This window comes from Sinohyriopsis cumingii, chromosome 2 (assembly GCF_028554795.1).
Source record: "Sinohyriopsis cumingii isolate HCF-2022 chromosome 2, ASM2855479v2, whole genome shotgun sequence".
NCBI classification, from domain to species: Eukaryota; Metazoa; Mollusca; class Bivalvia; order Unionida; family Unionidae; genus Sinohyriopsis; species Sinohyriopsis cumingii.
Window position 1 is genome coordinate 46,997,477 of NC_142962.1, and position 13,074 is coordinate 47,010,550.

General features: G+C 30.7%; 1 protein-coding gene across 3 annotated transcripts in view; it reads left to right on the plus strand.

The window, feature by feature from the left end:
* LOC149804769 (centrosomal protein 128-like) overlaps positions 1–13,074 on the plus strand; it is a 198,288-nt gene that overhangs the window by 146,566 nt on the left and 38,648 nt on the right. The gene's annotated exons all lie outside the window — the stretch shown is intronic.

The window sequence follows — 13,074 nt, forward strand, 5'->3', positions numbered from 1 at the left end:
AATACTTAACAACCACCATATACTCCATATAATGCCTTGGTATAAAATACTTTACAACCACCACATATACCATATAATGCCTTGGTATAAAATACTTAACAACCACCATATACACCATATAATGCCTTGGTATAAAATACTTTACAACCACCACATATACGATATAATGCCTTAGTATAAAATACTTAACAACCACCATATACACCATATAATGCCTTGGTATAAAATACTTTACAACCACCACATATGCCATATAATGCCTTGGTATAAAATACTTAACTACCACCATATACTCCATATAATGCCTTAGTATAAAATACTTTACAACCACCATATACACCATATAATGCCTTGGTATAAAATACTTAACAACCACCACATATACCATATAATGCCTTGGTATAAAATACTTAACAACCACCATATACACCATATAATGCCTTACTATAAAATACTTTGCAACCACCACATACACCATATAATGCCTTAGTATAAAATACTTAACAACCACCACATATACCATATAATGCCTTGGTATAAAATACTTAACAACCACCATATACTCCATATAATGCCTTAGTATAAAATACTTTACAACCACCACATATACCATATAATGCCTTGGTATAAAATACTTTACAACCACCATATACACCATATAATGCCTTAGTATAAAATACTTACCAACCACCATATACTCCATATAATGCCTTGGTATAAAATACTTTACAACCACCATATACACCATATAATGCCTTGTTATAAAATACTTTACAACCACCACATATACCATATAATGCCTTGGTATAAAATACTTAACAACCACCATATACACCATATAATGCCTTAGTATAAAATACTTACCAACCACCATATACTCCATATAATGCCTTGGTATAAAATACTTTACAACCACCATATACACCATATAATGCCTTGTTATAAAATACTTTACAACCACCATATACACCATATAATGCCTTGTTATAAAATACTTTACAACCACCACATATACCATATAATGCCTTAGTATAAAATACTTAACAACCACCATATACTCCATATAATGCCTTAGTATAAAATACTTTACAACCACCATATACACCATATAATGCCTTGGTATAAAATACTTTACAACCACCACATATACCATATAATGCCTTGGTATAAAATACTTTACAACCACCATATACACCATATAATGCCTTGGTATAAAATACTTTACAACCACCACATATACCATATGATGCCTTGGTATAAAATACTTAACAACCACCATATACTCCATATAATGCCTTAGTATAAAATACTTTACAACCACCATATACACCATATAATGCCTTGTTATAAAATACTTTACAACCACCACATATACCATATAATGCCTTAGTATAAAATACTTAACAACCACCATATACTCCATATAATGCCTTAGTATAAAATACTTTACAACCACCATATACACCATATAATGCCTTGTTATAAAATACTTTACAACCACCACATATACCATATAATGCCTTGGTATAAAATACTTTACAACCACCATATACACCATATAATGCCTTGGTATAAAATACTTTACAACCACCACATATACCATATAATGCCTTGGTATAAAATACTTAACAACCACCATATACTCCATATAATTCCTTAGTATAAAATACTTTACAACCACCATATACACCATATAATGCCTTGTTATAAAATACTTTACAACCACCACATATACCATATAATGCCTTGGTATAAAATACTTAACAACCACCATATACTCCATATAATGCCTTGGTATAAAATACTTTACAACCACCACATATACCATATAATGCCTTGGTATAAAATACTTAACAACCACCATATACTCCATATAATGCCTTAGTATAAAATACTTTACAACCACCATATATACCATATAATGCCTTAGTATAAAATACTTAACAACCACCATATACTCCATATAATGCCTTGGTATAAAATACTTTACAACCACCATATACTCCATATAATGCCTTAGTATAAAATACTTTACAACCACCATATATACCATATAATGCCTTAGTATAAAATACTTAACAACCACCATATACACCATATAATGCCTTGGTATAAAATATTTTACAACCACCACATATACCATATAATGCCTTAGTATAAAATACTTAACAACCACCATATACTCCATATAATGCCTTGGTATAAAATACTTTACAACCACCACATATACCATATAATGCCTTGGTATAAAATGCTTTAGAACCACCATATACACCATATAATGCCTTGTTATAAAATACTTTACAACCACCACATATACCATATAATGCCTTGGTATAAAATACTTTACAACCACCATATACTCCATATAATGCCTTGGTATAAAATACTTTACAACCACCATATACACCATATAATGCCTTGTTATAAAATACTTTACAACCACCACATATACCATATAATGCCTTAGTATAAAATACTTAACAACCACCATATACTCCATATAATGCCTTAGTATAAAATACTTTACAACCACCATATACACCATATAATGCCTTGGTATAAAATACTTTACAACCACCACATATACCATATAATGCCTTGGTATAAAATACTTTACAACCACCATATACACCATATAATGCCTTGGTATAAAATACTTTACAACCACCACATATACCATATAATGCCTTGGTATAAAATACTTAACAACCACCATATACTCCATATAATGCCTTGGTATAAAATACTTTACAACCACCATGTACACCATATAATGCCTTGTTATAAAATACTTTACAACCACCACATATACCATATAATGCCTTAGTATAAAATACTTAACAACCACCATATACTCCATATAATGCCTTAGTATAAAATACTTTACAACCACCATATACACCATATAATGCCTTGTTATGAAATACTTTACAACCACCACATATACCATATAATGCCTTGGTATAAAATACTTTACAACCACCATATACACCATATAATGCCTTGGTATAAAATACTTTACAACCACCACATATACCATATAATGCCTTGGTATAAAATACTTAACAACCACCATATACTCCATATAATGCCTTAGTATAAAATACTTTACAACTACCATATACACCATATAATGCCTTGTTATAAAATACTTTACAACCACCACATATACCATATAATGCCTTGGTATAAAATACTTAACAACCACCATATACTCCATATAATGCCTTGTTATAAAATACTTTACAACCACCACATATACCATATAATGCCTTAGTATAAAATACTTAACAACCACCATATACTCCATATAATGCCTTAGTATAAAATACTTTACAACCACCATATACACCATATAATGCCTTGGTATAAAATACTTTACAACCACCACATATACCATATAATTCCTTGGTATAAAATACTTTACAACCACCATATACACCATATAATGCCTTAGTATAAAATACTTTACAACCACCATATACACCATATAATGCCTTGGTATAAAATACTTAACAACCACCATATACTCCATATAATGCCTTAGTATAAAATACTTAACAACCACCATATACACCATATAATGCCTTAGTATAAAATACTTTACAACCACCATATACTCCATATAATGCCTTGGTATAAAATACTTTACAACCACCATATACACCATATAATGCCTTGTTATAAAATACTTTACAACCACCACATATACCATATAATGCCTTAGTATAAAATACTTAACAACCACCATATACTCCATATAATGCCTTAGTATAAAATACTTTACAACCACCATATACACCATATAATGCCTTGGTATAAAATACTTTACAACCACCACATATACCATATAATGCCTTGGTATAAAATACTTTACAACCACCATATACACCATATAATGCCTTGGTATAAAATACTTTACAACCACCACATATACCATATAATGCCTTGGTATAAAATACTTAACAACCACCATATACTCCATATAATGCCTTGGTATAAAATACTTTACAACCACCATATACACCATATAATGCCTTGTTATAAAATACTTTACAACCACCATATACACCATATAATGCCTTGGTATAAAATACTTTACAACTGCCACACACACCATATAATGCCTTGGTATAAAATACTTTACAACCACCATATATACCATATAATGCCTTGGTATAAAATACTTACCAACCACCATATGCTCCATATAATGCCTTGGTATAAAATACTTTACAACCACCATATACACCATATAATGCCTTGTTATAAAATACTTTACAACCACCATATACACCATATAATGCCTTGGTATAAAATACTTTACAACCACCACATATACCATATAATGCCTTGGTATAAAATACTTACCAACCACCATATACCATATAATGCCTTGGTATAAAATACTTTACAACCACCATATACACCATATAATGCCTTGGTATAAAATACTTTACAACCACCACATACACCATATAATGCCTTAGTATAAAATACTTAACAACCACCATATACTCCATATAATGCCTTAGTATAAAATACTTTACAACCACCACATATACCATATAATGCCTTGGTATAAAATACTTTACAACCACCATATACACCATATAATGCCTTGGTATAAAATACTTTACAACCACCACATATACCATATAATGCCTTGGTATAAAATACTTAACAACCACCATATACTCCATATAATGCCTTAGTATAAAATACTTTACAACCACCATATACACCATATAATGCCTTGGTATAAAATACTTTACAACCACCATATACACCATATAATGCCTTGTTATAAAATACTTTACAACCACCATATACACCATATAATGCCTTGGTATAAAATACTTTACAACCGCCACACACACCATATAATGCCTTGGTATAAAATACTTTACAACCACCATATATACCATATAATACCTTGGTATAAAATACTTACCAACCACCATATACTCCATATAATGCCTTGGTATAAAATACTTTACAACCACCATATACACCATATAATGCCTTGGTATAAAATACTTTACAACCACCACATATACCATATAATGCCTTGGTATAAAATACTTAACAACCACCATATACTCCATATAATGCCTTAGTGTAAAATACTTTACAACCACCACATATACCATATAATGCCTTGGTATAAAATACTTAACAACCACCATATACTCCATATAATGCCTTAGTATAAAATACTTTACAACCACCATATACACCATATAATGCCTTGTTATAAAATACTTTACAACCACCATATACACCATATAATGCCTTGGTATAAAATACTTTACAACCACCACATATACCATATAATGCCTTGGTATAAAATACTTAACAACCACCATATACTCCATATAATGCCTTAGTATAAAATACTTTACAACAACCACATATACCATATAATGCCTTGGTATAAAATACTTAACAACCACCATATACTCCATATAATGCCTTAGTATAAAATACTTTACAACCACCACATATACCATATAATGCCTTGGTATAAAATACTTTACAACCACCATATACACCATAAAATGCCTTGGTATAAAATACTTTACAACCACCACATATACCATATAATGCCTTGGTATAAAATACTTACCAACCACCATATACTCCATATAATGCCTTGGTATAAAATACTTTACAACCACCATGTACACGATATAATGTCTTAGTATAAAATACTTAACAACCACCATATACTCCATATAATGCCTTAGTATAAAATACTTTACAACCACCATATACACCATATAATGCCTTGGTATAAAATACTTTACAACCACCACATATACCATATAATGCCTTGGTATAAAATACTTTACAACCACCATATACACCATATAATGCCTTGGTATAAAATACTTTACAACCACCACATATACCATATAATGCCTTGGTATAAAATACTTAACAACCACCATATACTCCATATAATGCCTTGGTATAAAATACTTTACAACCACCATATACACCATATAATGCCTTACTATAAAATACTTTACAACCACCACATACACCATATAATGCCTTAGTATAAAATACTTAACAACCACCACATACACCATATAATGCCTTGGTATAAAATACTTAACAACCACCATATACTCCATATAATGCCTTAGTATAAAATACTTTACAACCACCACATATACCATATAATGCCTTGGTATAAAATACTTTCCAACCACCATATACACCATATAATGCCTTGGTATAAAATACTTAACAACCACCATATACTCCATATAATGCCTTAGTATAAAATACTTTGCAAACACCATATACACCATATAATGCCTTACTATAAAATACTTTACAACCACCACATACACCATATAATGCCTTAGTATAAAATACTTAACAACCACCATATACTCCATATAATGCCTTGGTATAAAATACTTAACAACCACCATATACTCCATATAATGCCTTAGTATAAAATACTTAACAACCACCATATACACCATATAATGCCTTAGTATAAAATACTTTACAACCACCATATACTCCATATAATGCCTTGGTATAAAATACTTTACAACCACCATATACACCATATAATGCCTTGTTATAAAATACTTTACAACCACCACATATACCATATAATGCCTTAGTATAAAATACTTAACAACCACCATATACTCCATATAATGCCTTAGTATAAAATACTTTACAACCACCATATACACCATATAATGCCTTGGTATAAAATACTTTACAACCACCACATATACCATATAATGCCTTGGTATAAAATACTTTACAACCACCATATACACCATATAATGCCTTGGTATAAAATACTTTACAACCACCACATATACCATATAATGCCTTGGTATAAAATACTTAACAACCACCATATACTCCATATAATGCCTTGGTATAAAATACTTTACAACCACCATATACACCATATAATGCCTTGTTATAAAATACTTTACAACCACCATATACACCATATAATGCCTTGGTATAAAATACTTTACAACTGCCACACACACCATATAATGCCTTGGTATAAAATACTTTACAACCACCATATATACCATATAATGCCTTGGTATAAAATACTTACCAACCACCATATGCTCCATATAATGCCTTGGTATAAAATACTTTACAACCACCATATACACCATATAATGCCTTGTTATAAAATACTTTACAACCACCATATACACCATATAATGCCTTGGTATAAAATACTTTACAACCACCACATATACCATATAATGCCTTGGTATAAAATACTTACCAACCACCATATACCATATAATGCCTTGGTATAAAATACTTTACAACCACCATATACACCATATAATGCCTTGGTATAAAATACTTTACAACCACCACATACACCATATAATGCCTTAGTATAAAATACTTAACATCCACCATATACTCCATATAATGCCTTAGTATAAAATACTTTACAACCACCACATATACCATATAATGCCTTGGTATAAAATACTTTACAACCACCATATACACCATATAATGCCTTGGTATAAAATACTTTACAACCACCACATATACCATATAATGCCTTGGTATAAAATACTTAACAACCACCATATACTCCATATAATGCCTTAGTATAAAATACTTTACAACCTCCATATACACCATATAATGCCTTGGTATAAAATACTTTACAACCACCATATACACCATATAATGCCTTGTTATAAAATACTTTACAACCACCATATACACCATATAATGCCTTGGTATAAAATACTTTACAACCGCCACACACACCATATAATGCCTTGGTATAAAATACTTTACAACCACCATATATACCATATAATACCTTGGTATAAAATACTTACCAACCACCATATACTCCATATAATGCCTTGGTATAAAATACTTTACAACCACCATATACACCATATAATGCCTTGGTATAAAATACTTTACAACCACCACATATACCATATAATGCCTTGGTATAAAATACTTAACAACCACCATATACTCCATATAATGCCTTAGTGTAAAATACTTTACAACCACCACATATACCATATAATGCCTTGGTATAAAATACTTAACAACCACCATATACTCCATATAATGCCTTAGTATAAAATACTTTACAACCACCATATACACCATATAATGCCTTGTTATAAAATACTTTACAACCACCATATACACCATATAATGCCTTGGTATAAAATACTTTACAACCACCACATATACCATATAATGCCTTGGTATAAAATACTTAACAACCACCATATACTCCATATAATGCCTTAGTATAAAATACTTTACAACAACCACATATACCATATAATGCCTTGGTATAAAATACTTAACAACCACCATATACTCCATATAATGCCTTAGTATAAAATACTTTACAACCACCACATATACCATATAATGCCTTGGTATAAAATACTTTACAACCACCATATACACCATAAAATGCCTTGGTATAAAATACTTTACAACCACCACATATACCATATAATGCCTTGGTATTAAATACTTACCAACCACCATATACTCCATATAATGCCTTGGTATAAAATACTTTACAACCACCATGTACACGATATAATGTCTTAGTATAAAATACTTAACAACCACCATATACTCCATATAATGCCTTAGTATAAAATACTTTACAACCACCATATACACCATATAATGCCTTGGTATAAAATACTTTACAACCACCACATATACCATATAATGCCTTGGTATAAAATACTTTACAACCACCATATACACCATATAATGCCTTGGTATAAAATACTTTACAACCACCACATATACCATATAATGCCTTGGTATAAAATACTTAACAACCACCATATACTCCATATAATGCCTTAGTATAAAATACTTTACAACCACCATATACACCATATAATGCCTTACTATAAAATACTTTACAACCACCACATACACCATATAATGCCTTAGTATAAAATACTTAACAACCACCACATACACCATATAATGCCTTGGTATAAAATACTTAACAACCACCATATACTCCATATAATGCCTTAGTATAAAATACTTTACAACCACCACATATACCATATAATGCCTTGGTATAAAATACTTTCCAACCACCATATACACCATATAATGCCTTGGTATAAAATACTTAACAACCACCATATACTCCATATAATGCCTTAGTATAAAATACTTTGCAAACACCATATACACCATATAATGCCTTACTATAAAATACTTTACAACCACCACATACACCATATAATGCCTTAGTATAAAATACTTAACAACCACCACATATACCATATAATGCCTTGGTATAAAATACTTAACAACCACCATATACTCCATATAATGCCTTAGCATAAAATACTTTACAACCACCATATACACCATATAATGCCTTGGTATAAAATACTTTACAACCACCACATATACCATATAATGCCTTAGTATAAAATACTTTACAACCACCATATACACCATATAATGCCTTGGTATAAAATACTTTACAACCACCACATATACCATATAATGCCTTGGTATAAAATACTTAACAACCACCATATACTCCATGTAATGCCTTAGTATAAAATACTTTACAACCACCATATACACCATATAATGCCTTGGTATAAAATACTTTACAACCACCACATATACCATATAATGCCTTGGTATAAAATACTTAACAACCACCATATACTCCATATAATGCCTTGGTATAAAATACTTTACAACCACCATATACACCATATAATGCCTTGGTATAAAATACTTTACAACCACCATATACACCATATAATGCCTTGTTATAAAATACTTTACAACCACCATATACACCATATAATGCCTTGGTATAAAATACTTTACAACCGCCACACACACCATATAATGCCTTGGTATAAAATACTTTACAACCACCATATATACCATATAATGCCTTGGTATAAAATACTTACCAACCACCATATACTCCATATAATGCCTTGGTATAAAATACTTTACAACCACCATATACACCATATAATGCCTTGGTATAAAATACTTTACAACCACCATATATACCATATAATGCCTTGGTATAAAATACTTTACAACCACCATATACACCATATAATGCCTTGTTATAAAATACTTTACAACCACCATATACACCATATAATGCCTTGGTATAAAATACTTTACAACCGCCACACACACCATATAGTGCCTTGGTATAAAATACTTTACAACCACCATATACACCATATAATGCCTTGGTATAAAATACTTACCAACCACCATATACACCATATAATGCCTTGGTATAAAATACTTTACAACCACCACATATACCATATAATGCCTTGGTATAAAATACTTTACAACCACCACATATACCATATAATGCCTTGGTATAAAATACTTAACAACCACCATATACTCCATATAATGCCTTAGTATAAAATACTTTACAACCGCCATATACACCATATAATGCCTTGGTATAAAATACTTTACAACCGCCATATACACCATATAATGCCTTGGTATAAAATACTTTACAACCACCACATATACCATATAATGCCTTGGTATAAAATACTTTACAACCACCATATACACCATATAATGCCTTGTTATAAAATACTTTACAACCACCATATACACCATATAATGCCTTGGTATAAAATACTTTACAACCGCCACACACACCATATAATGCCTTGGTATAAAATACTTTACAACCACCATATATACCATATAATGCCTTGGTATAAAATACTTTACAACCACCATATACACCATATAATGCCTTGTTATAAAATACTTTACAACCACCATATACACCATATAATGCCTTGGTATAAAATACTTTACAACCACCATATACACCATATAATGCCTTGGTATAAAATACTTAACAACCACCACATATACCATATAATGCCTTAGTATAAAATACTTTACAACCACCATATACACCATATAATGCCTTGGCATAAAATACTTTACAACCACCATATACACCATATAATGCCTTGGTATAAAATACTTTACAACCACCATATACACCATATAATGCCTTGGTATAAAATACTTTACAACCACCATATACACCATATAATGCCTTGGTATAAAATACTTTACAACCACCATATACACCATATAATGCCTTGGTATAAAATACTTTACAACCACCATATACACCATATAATGCCTTGGTATAAAATACTTTACAACCACCATATACACCATATAATGCCTTGGTATAAAATACTTTACAACCACCACATATACCATATAATGCCTTGGTATAAAATACTTTACAACCACCATATACACCATATAATGCCTTGGTATAAAATACTTTACAACCACCACATATACCATATAATGCCTTGGTTTAAAATACTTTACAACCACCATATACACCATATAATGCCTTGGTATAAAATACTTTACAACCGCCACACACACCATATAATGCCTTGGTATAAAATACTTTACAACCACCCTGTACACCATATAATGCCTTGGTATAAAATACTTTACAACCAACATATACACCATATAATGCCTTGGTATAAAATACTTTACAGCCACCACATACACCATATAATGCCTTTATATAAATACTTAACAATCACCATATACACCATATAATGCCTTACTATAAAATACTTTACAACCACCACATACACCATAAAATGCCTTAGTATAAAATACTTTACAACCACCATATACACCATATAATGCCTTAGTATAAAATACTTTACAACCACCATATACACCATATAATGCCTTGGTATAAAATACTTTACAACCACCACATATACCATATAATGCCTTGGTATAAAATACTTTACAACCACCATATACACCATATAATGCCTTGGTATAAAATACTTTACAACCGCCACACACACCATATAATGCCTTGGTATAAAATACTTTACAACCACCATGTACACCATATAATGCCTTGGTATAAAATACTTTACAACCACCATATACACCATATAATGCCTTGGTATAAAATACTTTACAGCCACCACATACACCATATAATGCCTTGGTATAAATACTTAACAATCACCATATACACCATATAATGCCTTACTATAAAATACTTTACAACCACCACATACACCATAAAATGCCTTAGTATAAAATGCTTTACAACCACCATATACACCATATAATGCCTTAGTATAAAATACTTTACAACCACCATATACACCATATAATGCCTTGGTATAAAATACTTTACAGCCACCACATACACCATATAATGCCTTGGTATAAATACTTAACAATCACCATATACACCATATAATGCCTTACTATAAAATACTTTACAACCACCACATACACCATAAAATGCCTTAGTATAAAATACTTTACAACCACCATATACACCATATAATGCCTTAGTATAAAATACTTAACAATCACCATATACACCATATAATGCCTTACTATAAAATACTTTACAACCACCACATACACCATATAATGCCTTGGTATAAAATACTTTACAACCACCATATACACCATATAATGCCTTGGTATAAAATACTTTACAACCACCATGTACACCATATAATGCCTTGGTGTAAAATACTTTACAACCGCCACACACACCATATAATGCCTTTGTATAAAATACTTAACAACCACCACATACACCATATAATGCCTTGGTATAAAATACTTTACAACCACCATATAATGCCTTAGTATAAAATACTTTACAACCACCATATACACCATATAATGCCTTAGTATAAATACTTTACAACCACCACATATACCATATGATGCCTTGGTATAAAATACTTTACAACCACCACATATACCATATAATGCCTTGGTATAAAATACTTTACAACCGCCACATACACCATATAATGCCTTTGTATAAAATACTTAACAACCACCATATATACCATATAATGCCTTAGTATAAATACTTAACTACCTCAGTATACACCATATAATGCCTTGGTATAAAATACTTTACAACCACCACATACACCAAATAATGCCTTAGTA